The sequence below is a fragment of the Aplidium turbinatum genome, chromosome 7 (assembly GCF_918807975.1).
Source record: "Aplidium turbinatum chromosome 7, kaAplTurb1.1, whole genome shotgun sequence".
Classification (NCBI taxonomy): domain Eukaryota; kingdom Metazoa; phylum Chordata; class Ascidiacea; order Aplousobranchia; family Polyclinidae; genus Aplidium; species Aplidium turbinatum.
In genome coordinates, this window is record NC_137478.1 from 25374898 (window position 1) to 25387052 (window position 12155).

Sequence of the window (12155 nt, forward strand, 5' to 3'; positions counted from 1 at the left end):
ACTTAGGTACGGGAAAAATTAAGGTTACAACTTCTATTCAAAAAATACAAAGGCTGAATTGAATTTATATAAAATATAAAACTTAATGAAGTTAAATTATTGTAAGATTTAATGCAAATTTATGATTTTATGATTAAAGCCGCAATTGGTCTGAGTCCTTTGTAATCATCAACCACCACTGAAAGCATGCTAACTCGCAAACTTTACATATTATCACAACGGTCGATAAAGTAGCGATATCCAGTCGCAAGCGGTGTTTGGAATTTGGGTTTATTAAGCAGTTATGTTGAGGCCAAACACCTGCCTGCTGTGTCATTCTTAGTATAAAGAGATGATTTGTAATCGTAAGCTATACATCATATTGATTGTAAAATAGCCATATCCAGCATTGCTACACGGCTATTGTCATCGCCATACTGGTGTAGGGGAAGGGAAGGTAATTTGATACACTTTTAACATTTTTTCCTGGTAATCAAAAATTACGTGACACAAACTATTGATTTTAAGCTAAAATGAAAGTCTAATCCCTTACACACTTTTTAAAAACATTTTCACTTTTCTATTTTTGTTACTTTTTTTTAATATAAATTTTAAAAAGGTCACTCTAATATATCAATTTACCTTCCACGGAAGGTAAATTGATACACCTGGAAGGTAATTTGTTACAGTAAAACTAACACAGAAATCCCCTTTGACAGCAAAGCAATAAATGAAAATTTAATATGTGGTTGACATGCTTGGGTGCAAAGATGACTGTTAAGGTCCATGTGTGCCGCGAAGCTTCTGCAGCGGGATGGACATGGCAAGGATGATTGGCTGGAGTTCTTATTCAAGGGGGTGCTTTACGCTGTTCTCATTTTACGCTTTTGACAGCAGATAGCGTGTAGGCCTACGAAAGCGTATATAATAGTTGTTTCCCAAAGTTACAGCTTTAGTTAAAGAGGAACAACTTATTTAAATCAATTAAATCAATGACAACATTTCTTACAGTCAAATAAAGAATTTGATAGCCTACCATACCTCTGGTAGTGGCTGTTATCACTGTGAAAGTTGGTTGTTTAAAGAAAAACGCCACACTTTGCACATTGGTAAGTAGGCTACTGTATGTGTTTTTTATCATCACTGCATGCAACTTTGTCAGTGTGTGTCCTTGCTAATTTTGTCACCAACCATCACTGACGCATCGCATACTTAAACATTTTCTTCTTGAATGAGTCACACCGAAAAAGGTTTGAGAATTTTAGAATCAAATCAAACAGACTAACAAGTGTCATTTCACATTGACTGCAACAGCCTGCAGTGAATCTATGGCAGCAAAAAAAACAAAAAAGTTTCTTCTTAAGGTACGTGTCTCAAGACAACCTCCAACAACAAATTACTCACTTGGAGTGACGTGAAAAGTACAAAGATCCAGCTGAAAATTTTCTGAAATGCTGGTTCCGGTGTGATGAGTAGAAATAAGCCAACAATCCACGAGAGACCAAGTGTGATAGACATGGTAACAACCATAAAGAGCTGCTTTGCCTTACTTTTCTTCAATGCCGTTGACCTTATCTGAACGATTAAGGAAGATCAAAATCTAACTTTTAACAAGATAACTTATTCAAGTAGGCTATTCAAGCATTGTCAGTTTTCAAATCATAAAGAATACATTTTGTCTTCTTTTTACAAATGAAGATCAATTAATATCTTGATAAACATTTTTCTACTGGAAACATTTTTTCGTTTGGACTACTAAAATACCAAGCTGTAAATACTTAGACTCCGGTTCTCTTACACAGAAAATAAATATTACCGTAATTAAAAAAGTTATAGGGCTAAAGTTTGGTAGGCCTATACGAAAAATATAGATAAGCCTAAAGTTGAGCCACATTCAGTTGCGTTGTGGTAACATACCTCCAATCGCTTAAAAATGACTTTCTTTGCAATGACAATAACCACGATCAAATTATTTGCCATAATAATACAAATAATAGCAAAAAACGATGATAAAAGAGTTGTTCTATCCAACCAACACATATTATCAGCCACATAGTAAGACCTCCATCGCACGGGTGTTAAAGTTCCAGCTATAAAGTAGACAATCGATTTAGTCAAGCTGCAATAAACAAAAGAATATTAAACTAAACCAATTGAAGAAGACGGTAATTTGACTGTACGCTTGCAGTTGAACTATTATCTTCATTTTGCGGTTCAGGCAAGGGCAGATACAGTGCTGTGTGAAGGGGGGCCAAGGGGCCAACCATCGCAAGGGGCCCACAGATAACAGACTTTTATGTTTCGCTAACAATGTGTTTTCTGTGCTGTTTTAAACTTTCATTCTGATAGGAGTGTGGTTCGGCCAATCTTTTTTTGTAAATTGTTTGGTGCAGAGTCACTTGTAGTAAACTACTGATTGAAATGGAACGATCATGTGTTGGTAATGTTAGCAAGACAGATGATGGTACAGCGTTAGTTAGTGGTTTTAGTATGCATGTTCTTCGCTCTCAGTATTCTCTGGTATTTTTTTTGATCTGTGATCAGTGGTGTTAGAAGTGTGGTTGCGGTTGTCAGTTAATGTTTTTTCAGTTAATTGTCTTTCGGTTCTTCACTTGATGTTTGTGGTTTGGTACAATGTTAGTAGTTAGGTTTAGAATGTATGTTCTTTGCTTTGAGTTTTCTTTAGGTTTATTGTGCATGAGCTTACAATGGAGTGGTTGAAACCTACTTGACAAAATAACCTAATAACCACTTCGTAAAAGTGTTGAAATGTTTTTTTTGTTAAAGCCAATTTTTGTTGCCCCTCCAAAGTGTTTTGCTTTGTTACGCCTAAGTATTTAAAAATAATAGGTTAGCAAAATTTCAAATAACTGTAATTTTAGGGAAAATTCGTTTTTAAATGGAGCTGAGCAAATTAAATCTCGTATTTGTCAATTTTCGTCCGATTAAAAAAAAAGATAAGTTAAATTAATGAGCATGCCAAATTTTCATGCTAGCTTTTACTGTGTGATGTGCGTTCTGGGTTGAATGACCCCTATGTTCATGACCATTGCTAGTATTTTTTATTAAAAATCTTGCTTTTGGTTTTCATTCCAAGCAAAAGACGTGTAGCTATGACACAACGAACCTGTGTTTGCTATCACTTAGCCAAGCCTACATTTCTACATTTGTGCTGTTTTTCAAACTGGCCAGGGAGTCTAAAATAAACCACCTTTTCACATCGATGCAGTGAAAATACACACTATATTATCAGAGATCTTGCCTGTAGGAGGCTCAAATTTATTTTGTCCCCTGGACTAATACAGGTCTTAACACAGCTATGGGGGGATATCATATTATTACCTCTCCTTTAACATTTTCAAACTTTAATACGATTTAAGTTGTTTTTTGAAAAACGGAAACTTTGTGCTTTTTTTAACCAACAGTTAAGAGATTTTAGGTGTTGTTTTACGATTGCAGTAAAGGTGTATAAAACTAGTAGCATAAATTAATTTAACAGTTTTAGTAAGTCTTGTTCATGCAGAGGTTGACTTGGAAATTACTGTACTATACTCAGTTACATAACTATGCAAATCAAGCGCTATTTTTAACCAAGGTTGTTGAATCGTGGAGTCGGAAAGATTTTGACGTGTCCAGAGTCAGAGTTGTCAATACAAAACAATTAACAATACAGTAATATTTTTGTTTAAAATCATTCTTCAAAACATTGTGTCTTGTTCTTCGTATTGCACTCTAAAACTTTCCAAGAAAATAAAAGTATATGTTAGGGTTAGTTTTTATATGTATATGTTTAGTTAAGTCGATGTTCTTGTTAGTTTTTGTGTACGTCGTCGTTTCAGTTTCGATCACAACTTAATGAAAAATAAATAAAAAATCTGGAAAACACTGCAGCTGGAGAAGGCCGGTTATAAATCAAGCAATCGGAGTCGTATATGTTTCACCCGACTCCACAGCCCTGCTTTTAACTAACCCTACCAAACCTTAAAGACAAAGCCATAAAATAATTTATAACAACTTACGATCAGCACAAAATTGTTCATTTTTAGAGGGGTCAAAATGCCCAAAAGTAAGTGCAGCAGAAACTGCAATGATTAGAGCAGGAATTCCATATGCGGCAACACCTGCCTTTATCATGTAATGTTCAGAAGATCCGGGAAACACCTAAATCAGCAAAAAAAATAGTAATGAAACTTCACATCGGCAAATTAATTGACACACAACAATCTGCAAACGAATACTACAAGATCAAACAGTAATGATATTATTTTCTACCAAAGACAGGCAAGACACAACAATAACACAGGGTTGAGCATTACAACAGTATATTACATATTTATAAATAGTTCAACATTAAAACGTTTTTGGCTTAACTTAAGCCCTCATCAGGAATCTGCAAATAGGCTATTTATAAAATACAATAAATTTCACTTCTTGACAGTAACTACCGTAGCTAACTAACTAAACAACTAACTAAAAGCATCGAGAAACACGCAACGATTAAAAGCAATAGAGTGGAAAACATACAGACAGACGAAAAAGAAATTACATTAAGAAAAGGCAACTGCGTGACTAACTTACAAATGAATTTGCACCACGGGATACGTGATACACTAGTAAATGCTGAGAAGAATGGAGGCGCCTCCCGCAAATAATTGTTTGTTTAAATTTGGGTTGTAGCGTTTGATTAAAAGTGCTTCCTGAATTTTTGTGTCAAATTGGGATTTGCCTTTGCGTAAAATTTTAAATGAGTCAGTAGAGAATTTTCGATCTGGCAAAAAGAACAATCCATGATATGGTCTTTGATGGCACTTTTCTTTAAGTCTCTAAAGTTCAGATGCTCCCGTACTCTCGTGGTCAAATGTCTGGTGGACATACCAATGTACGTCAATGCCGAATCACACGGACATGTAAAACTGTATACGACATTTGAGCAGAGAGACGAAGGCGTCTGGGACTTTAGTTGAAAATACGAACTAATTTTAAATGCTTTATAAATAAGAAAAACGTCCACATCAAATTTTTTTATTTTTTATTTTTATTTTTTATTTTTTTTTCATTTAAGTTAAGCCGAAAACGTTTGAATGTTGAACTATTTGTAAATATGTAATATACTATTGTAATGCTCAACCCTGTGTTATTGTTGTGTCTTGCCTGTCTTTGGTATAAAAAAGCAAACTCTTTCCCGAAACTGTATTATTTTTTGTCTGAGCAATGGAACAACGTACTCACTACTACTCAGATACATTTCTATTCCGTCGTACCAAAAGAACTGAAAAGGTTGCAGGTATGCGACACTTCAATTGCATTGTAACTAGAACTTATGCAAAGTGTGAGAACTTATGCTTGGAACTTATACAAAGTGTTATATTAGAGCTATACTTTTATGAAAACGTTTTTTTGTTTTGTTTTTATCACAGTACGGTATTAAAAGGTAAGTTACTGGATCATTTCGCGATAAAGGTCTACATTAGACAAGTTTTTATAACAACGTACATCAACTGCTAATTTTTGTTATACATAAAATGATATTGATTTCCATGTAAGGCAAGTATTAACCTTTTTTGGTCTTGACAAGAAAGAACATCTTGCTTTATGTAACACCAAAGCAAGCTAGTGACTAACCATGCTATATAGTACACTCACCATGACCAAAGACTTGTATAGCTTCCAGCTGTACAAGGCCATCCAAATGAAGCTCACAAGAAAGGTGTAGTGAAGTAATACTGTCACAACAGCACAAGATGTGAAGTTTTGAACAGCATTGTCAAGTCCGGCTAGAAATATCACGTATGCTACGATAAGGTTGGAGAAAATGTGGATCTGAATCTTTGTCGCTATATGTGACCTTAGTTTTCTGCAAATTGTAAAATATTGTTTTTACGCAGAAGGTAACCCAACAATAGACCTACTGCAATAGAAGCACCCAAAATATATGGTCTAAAAATTACAAGTTACAGCAATAGAATTGTTTTGGTAATCAATTTTGTTGATAAGTTGTGCATTGGGTTATAATGGTTAGATAATTTGCAATAGAAGTACCCAAAATATATGTGGTCTAAAAACTGCAAATTAGGCTACAGCAATAGAATTGTTTTAATAATCAATTTTGTTGATAAGCTGTGCATTGGGTTATAGTGATTAGAAATTTAATGTGAAACTTCATGCTTTAGATAAAACTATTTTGATCGGTGGATACTTTTTCTGAATGCACAGAGCGTAAAAAAGATTTGATGCAATGTTGAGCTGAATTCTCTGTAGGCCTGTGCAATAGCCAAGACTCCTGCCTGCTCAAATTTCATTTTGTCTCCCTCGGAATAAGATCTTCTAAAGCCTTCGAGAATTAAACTTCACCTCAAAAATGTTTTTGTTCAACCGCTTGGTCCCTTCGAAATAAAATAACTCCCGCGTCACTGACTGGTAACAGTAGAATTCTAATGTTGTTAAAAATTACATCAATGTTTTCCCTTTAATAGAGTTTCTTTCAACATGCTCTTTACAAGAAGTAGTGTGAATTGATGATACAAATATATATTTTTATTTGTTTATTGGTGAAAAATTGCATATAATTTTACAATGTTCTTGGAGCCGTGTTTTTCAAATCAATTTTGCTAAGGTCCAAAATTCAATGTTTATTTGAGACTTTTCTTTGCAGCCATCTTGCAATCTTGCCATGCTTTTAGCTTCTGTACAATTCCACTGCAATCAAAAGTTGTGCCGCCCAAATTCAATTCATCAATGGCTCAAATTTGAATTGATAACCACACAGCCAATGAGTCAAGAACCACTTTCTTTCAACGGTTTACTTGTAACAAGTACTGTAACTAGGCCTACTAGTAACGACTCACTCTAACGACTTACTTGTTCAACGAATAAAGAATCACAGTTGCCGTGAGTGCAATTACTGTCAGTATGCAGCCGACTTTGCCAAAAATGTTCAGTACTATGTCAGCAGGCTTCTTGTAAATGTTCTGCAAGAAATGGAAATCGGTCTGTGGTCTGTTGTTGATGTACCGTAAATAGATACCAGGCCAGACAAATGTATTTCGTTTAGCAACGGTAAGTGCACTTACCAAAAGTAGAGCAAAGTTGGTGGTATGTTTATACTTGCACACTGGAGGTTCGCCTTCAGAAAGGATTACACACGAACCTTTGTCAGACCAACTTGATGTGTTGAAATCCCAAAAAATGCACTTTTTTTCTTGTTGTTCATTCTGAAAAAAAAATGTATTTCTACTGTGGTAACATACTGTAGGTTAGAGTTGTGAAGCCAGACAAAGAACATTTGACTCGGTTATTACAGGAGCTCTTACTGACGTTCGAAAGGAGGGGGGTTCGACACAGCTCCAGAGCGCGCGGCTGTCTCGCAAAGACACTTGGAAATTGGCATGCCTAAATAATAAGAGCAGTTGACTCCAAGACTATGCAATATGCATCCCTTCGCTGCTTCCTGTTATATTGCATCTATGATTGCAGTGTAGGCCTACTGTATTTTGTCGCAATGGGTAGAAAATAAGACATGATCATTATTACTCGGAGCTCAATGGAAACACTTCATAATGCTGTTGTAGCGATCGATTATTTCATCATATAAGTTTCCCTTTTTTTTACTATTGTAAACTAGTTTAACCTAAATTTATTTCCTAAACATTCTGTAATTTTCCATGTAAACTGCTCCCGAAGTAAATAGAAAAAAGGGAACAGAAAATAAAAGGGTTGGTTCGCCCTTTGACGAAAGCTCACATCAAACCAGCTCAGTCGGACCAGCTCAGCTCACCTGAGAAAACGTTAAATTGATTGAGATAAAATGTAATAATTTGTGATTATGTTTCCCTGTTCTGTAATTTCACTATTCTGTAACGTTTAAATTCAATTTGTGTTAGAGACCTACAATATTATATGAACACCTTCTGATAACTTAAAATTATAACTCGAATAACAATTGTGTGGAAATTAGTTCATGGAGTCAGGTAGCCAAATGAGATAAATAGAACTTTCATCAAGCAGTTAGACAGCCTTAATCTCAATTCAAATTATAAACAAACCATTCTTATACTTAAATATAAACTATGCTTATACGTTAACAATAGACTTAAAATAATTGTTACCACACTGTACATGAAAAATTAGTGTTTGTCGTAAACACTTCTTAACTAAATTTATGACGTTCACGTCTTCAAAAATATGTATGGGATTGACCAGCAATAAAATAGCAGGAAGTATTGAATGTAACTGCAGACACCATTTCAGTTTATTCGCCTTGTCAGTCGCAGTACACGACAGTAAACATCAGTAAAGGCTTTGCCATGCTCCGGGTAAAACTACGTAAAAACTCAATAAACAAACAACCAAACTCTCCGAAACTATACTAGGAGCAGTTATTGTCAAACTCCCAATTACAATCCGACTACAACGTAGAAGTCAAGAACAGGTACGCTGCCCTGTGTGACTCAATTATGAGTTAAGAAAGCTCGGGCGACTTGTCTTCAAAATGGACAGCTCTTTTGTACTGCCATCACAGAATCGGTCGAAGTAGTTATATCGCACAAACCAAAAGCTGCCAATCAAGAATAGATGACTGAGGAAGTTCTAAAGTTCATAGATAAGAGAAGAGATTCGAAGAAAGATCTAAGAAATTTCAACTCACTAAATAAGAAAATAAAAATTCGATGTAAGCAACTGACAGAACGATGGTGGAACCAACAGTGTGACGAGGTTAAGCGTAGACCATCCATTGCTCACATCCAAGTGAAGAAGATTCAAAAGAACTCTGTGCACTCTTGCATAGGCTGAATCAAAGCCAAGAATGGTAACATCTTGTTGGAGAAAGATGATATCCTGAAGAGATGGGCCGAATATATCAGGAACTTGTTCGACGATGCTCGTGGAAGCAAACCAGCAATATCGAAAGAGATGGATGGTCCACCGACTTTAGAAAGTGAAATACGTCATGGAAAAATAAAGCCAAATTGAAAAAAGGTCGAGGACCTGACGCTGTACATGCAGAAACCCTTATGGCTCTAGACGCTTTTGGTATAAAAAAGTTGTTTAAACTCGCAAATGAAATTTATGACAGAGGAAATATTGCGGAAGACCTTTTAAAATCGATCGTCATCACATTACCAAAGAAGTCCGGGGCGATCGATTCCTAACTACATCGCACAATCAGTAATGAGTCATGCCATCAAACATTTTCTGACCGTTTTACTCCATCGACTACGCAGATGTATCAATCCCGAAATCTCAAATGTGCCATGCGGGTTTGTGAAAGACAAAAGAACTAGAAACACCACATTTCTAATCAGGACACTTGCTGAGAGGTCGATAGAACACAAGAACACAGGGAAGACCTGTACTTCTGCTTTCTGGACTACAATAAAGTTTTCGACCGTGTTAGACATGTACTCTTGATGCCCTTCTGTTCCTTTGACTGATTACTTTTGTTTAAACTTTACTATTACCAAGTAAATGTCACATTGTAACGGATCACTTTGCCAATACAATATCGGCAAAAAGTTTCACTATGAGGATATCACAATTATGCTTATAAACCTACTTCTTTTACAACGAAACTTTTTATACTCGCCTACATTGCAGATTTTTTTTTTGTAGACCAGTTGACTGCAGTCGTTGTGACTCTTCTGGGGGTCGGCCAGAGAGTTGATTCTTGCTTTGAACTTTGATAATGAAGAGAAAAAGTGGTGGTGGGGGTAAAATCGAACCAAGTACCTCGTCGAGGTTGCTGCCTTCCTAACTTTGGACCGCTGAGCTACACTGACGACGGCTAAACGTTCTCTTAATCTAGTTTCTGTAAGATGTTTCAAGAGCGCTTACAATAGGGGAAGGGAAGGTAATTTGATACGGAAGGTAATTTGATACACCCCCCTACAGAAATGTACAAATAATATTAGTCAAAAATATTGTCATTAGGTGGAAGATCTGTGAAAATAATGCCTACAAAAATTGCACCATGCAGCTAACTCGTGTTTTTATGGCATAAAATTGTAAAAGTGTGTTTTTTGAGTATTTTCGTAAAAATTTTAACTCATGATTATTTTCGTCTGGAAAATTAAAGACAAGTTCGTGAAAGATGAAACCAAACTCATTTGAAAGTTCATTGATAAGGCTTCAAGGGCATGTGACGTTTTTTCTGCAATGTGCATCCAAGCATGCAAAAATCAGAATTTTATAACTTTTTATGAAAAAGGTAAATTGATACATGTGGGGAAGGTAAATTGATACAGTATATTAAATTCGTTTTTGTGACTGTAATAAATGTTGTCATTGATCGAGTTGATTTAAATCAGTTATTCTTTATTAACAAGATCTGCTACTTTGGGAAACAACTATTATATAGGCTTCCGTAGGCCTACACGCTATCTGTTGTCAAAAAATGAGAAAAGCGCAAAGCATCCCCTTAAATAAGAACTCTAGCCAATGATCTTTCCCATGTCCATCCAGGTGCAAAAGCTTCGCCGCACACATAGGCCTCAACAGTCATCTTTACATCCAAGCACGCCAACCACATGTAAAATTTTCATTTATTGCATTGCTGTCAAAGGGGATTTCTTTATTAGTTTTACTGTATCAAATTACCTTCCGGGTGTATCAATTTACCTTCCGTGGAAGGTAAATTGATACATTTGAGTGACGTTTTTAAAATTTCAATTAAAAAAAAAGTAACAAAAATAGAAAAGTGAAAATGTTTTTAAAAAGTGTGTAAGAGATCAGACTTTCATTTCAGCTTAAAATCAATAGTTTGTGTCACGTAATTTTCAGTTAACAGGCAAAAATGTTAAAAGTGTATCAAATTACCTTCTCTTCTCCTATTACGAGCATGTAGCACTCCGTCTGCTGCGGTGGCTTGCGGGTTGCATATACGCCTACGATTACAACTAAACAGGACGCTATTAACTGAATACCAGTATTGTCAACGACTTTACGTGACTTAAAAAAAAGCTTTTAACAATATGTTTATTTATCTAAGCTGTTTAATCATATCTAGTGTATCATTTTTTGTTTGTTTTTTGTTAGTATTAATATAGCAACTGTCTTATTGTCTTGTTTTTGTTTTTTTATCTTACTCTCGTATAAAATGTTAAAGGAAAAAAATCACCAATTTATTTTTCTCTCATTTTTTTCTAATTTTAAAAAATTCTAATAAGGTGTTGCGACCGTGCCGCATTTTAAACTGATTGTTCTGTTTTAGTATCGTGCACATTATAACGTCCGCGTTTTGTCGCTTCTACTTTTCTGGACCTCTGCTATGTTTGACATAATATTGTTTTTTCGTTGTAATGGTCAGAAATAAAAACAAACTGAACTGAACTTTTCTTATTACTTAAAATTCTTAAGTAGGCTAACTCGAGTATATGTTTAATCTTTACTTATTACTTAAATAATCAAAAATGCTTTACTTGAATGCAGGCTTAGCCCTAATATTGATAGAAGCGTTATTCTGCAATTGTTTCATTGTTTTCGCTTACCACAGTAGCAATGTCCCCGGTTTCCCTGGTGCCGTCGATTTGGCCGTATTCTGAAGTTTCATTTCTAAATGCGATTTTTATGGGATCCTTTAATTTATCCAATGTGGCGTTGGTCTCTATTTTGACCGATAGAATCTGGTGAACATAAGAAATATTTGATGCATGACATTTTGATAATGTAGTTTAAATTATAAAACTTTGGTAGAGAGTTTGCTTTGTTGAACCATAGACAAACAAAACAAAGTAACTTTTGCCGGTTTAACGTTTTTTATTACAAAGAGATATAACACATCAAAATATCAACTCAAACGTTTTCGACACGTACGTAAGATTTAAGTACTTCCTGATGAGAATCTACGCACGTATCTCACCGAATTGTAAGCTCACAGCTTTATTCTATACTCCACAAGGTTCCAACAGTGTCAACGACGCCATTTTAAACAAAACAAGCTGTTACTGTCAAACTGCTGCAGTTATGCTTTTGCCTAGACGTAATAAATAAGACTATAGGCTACCTATTCACCGTGGCCGGTCGTTTGGTCGGCAGACATTTGGTCGACAGGACGTTTGGTCGACAGACATTTGGTCGACAGACATTTGGTCGACAGGCATTTGGTCGACAAGACATTTGGTCGACAAGACATTTGGTCAACAAGACATTTGGTCGACAAGACATTTGGTCGACAGGACATT

At 35.5% G+C, this 12155-nt stretch overlaps 1 long non-coding RNA gene across 1 annotated transcript; it reads right to left on the reverse strand.

Annotated features, from left to right (window-relative positions):
• Window positions 1-5766: 5766 nt before the first annotated feature.
• On the reverse strand, window positions 5767-7151 carry LOC145774130 (uncharacterized). Its single transcript, XR_014290005.1, has 3 exons — window positions 7050-7151; window positions 6838-6947; window positions 5767-5833 (listed from the first exon to the last, which is right to left on the reverse strand). It is a non-coding gene; the product is annotated as an uncharacterized LOC145774130 (long non-coding RNA).
• Window positions 7152-12155: the final 5004 nt, after the last annotated feature.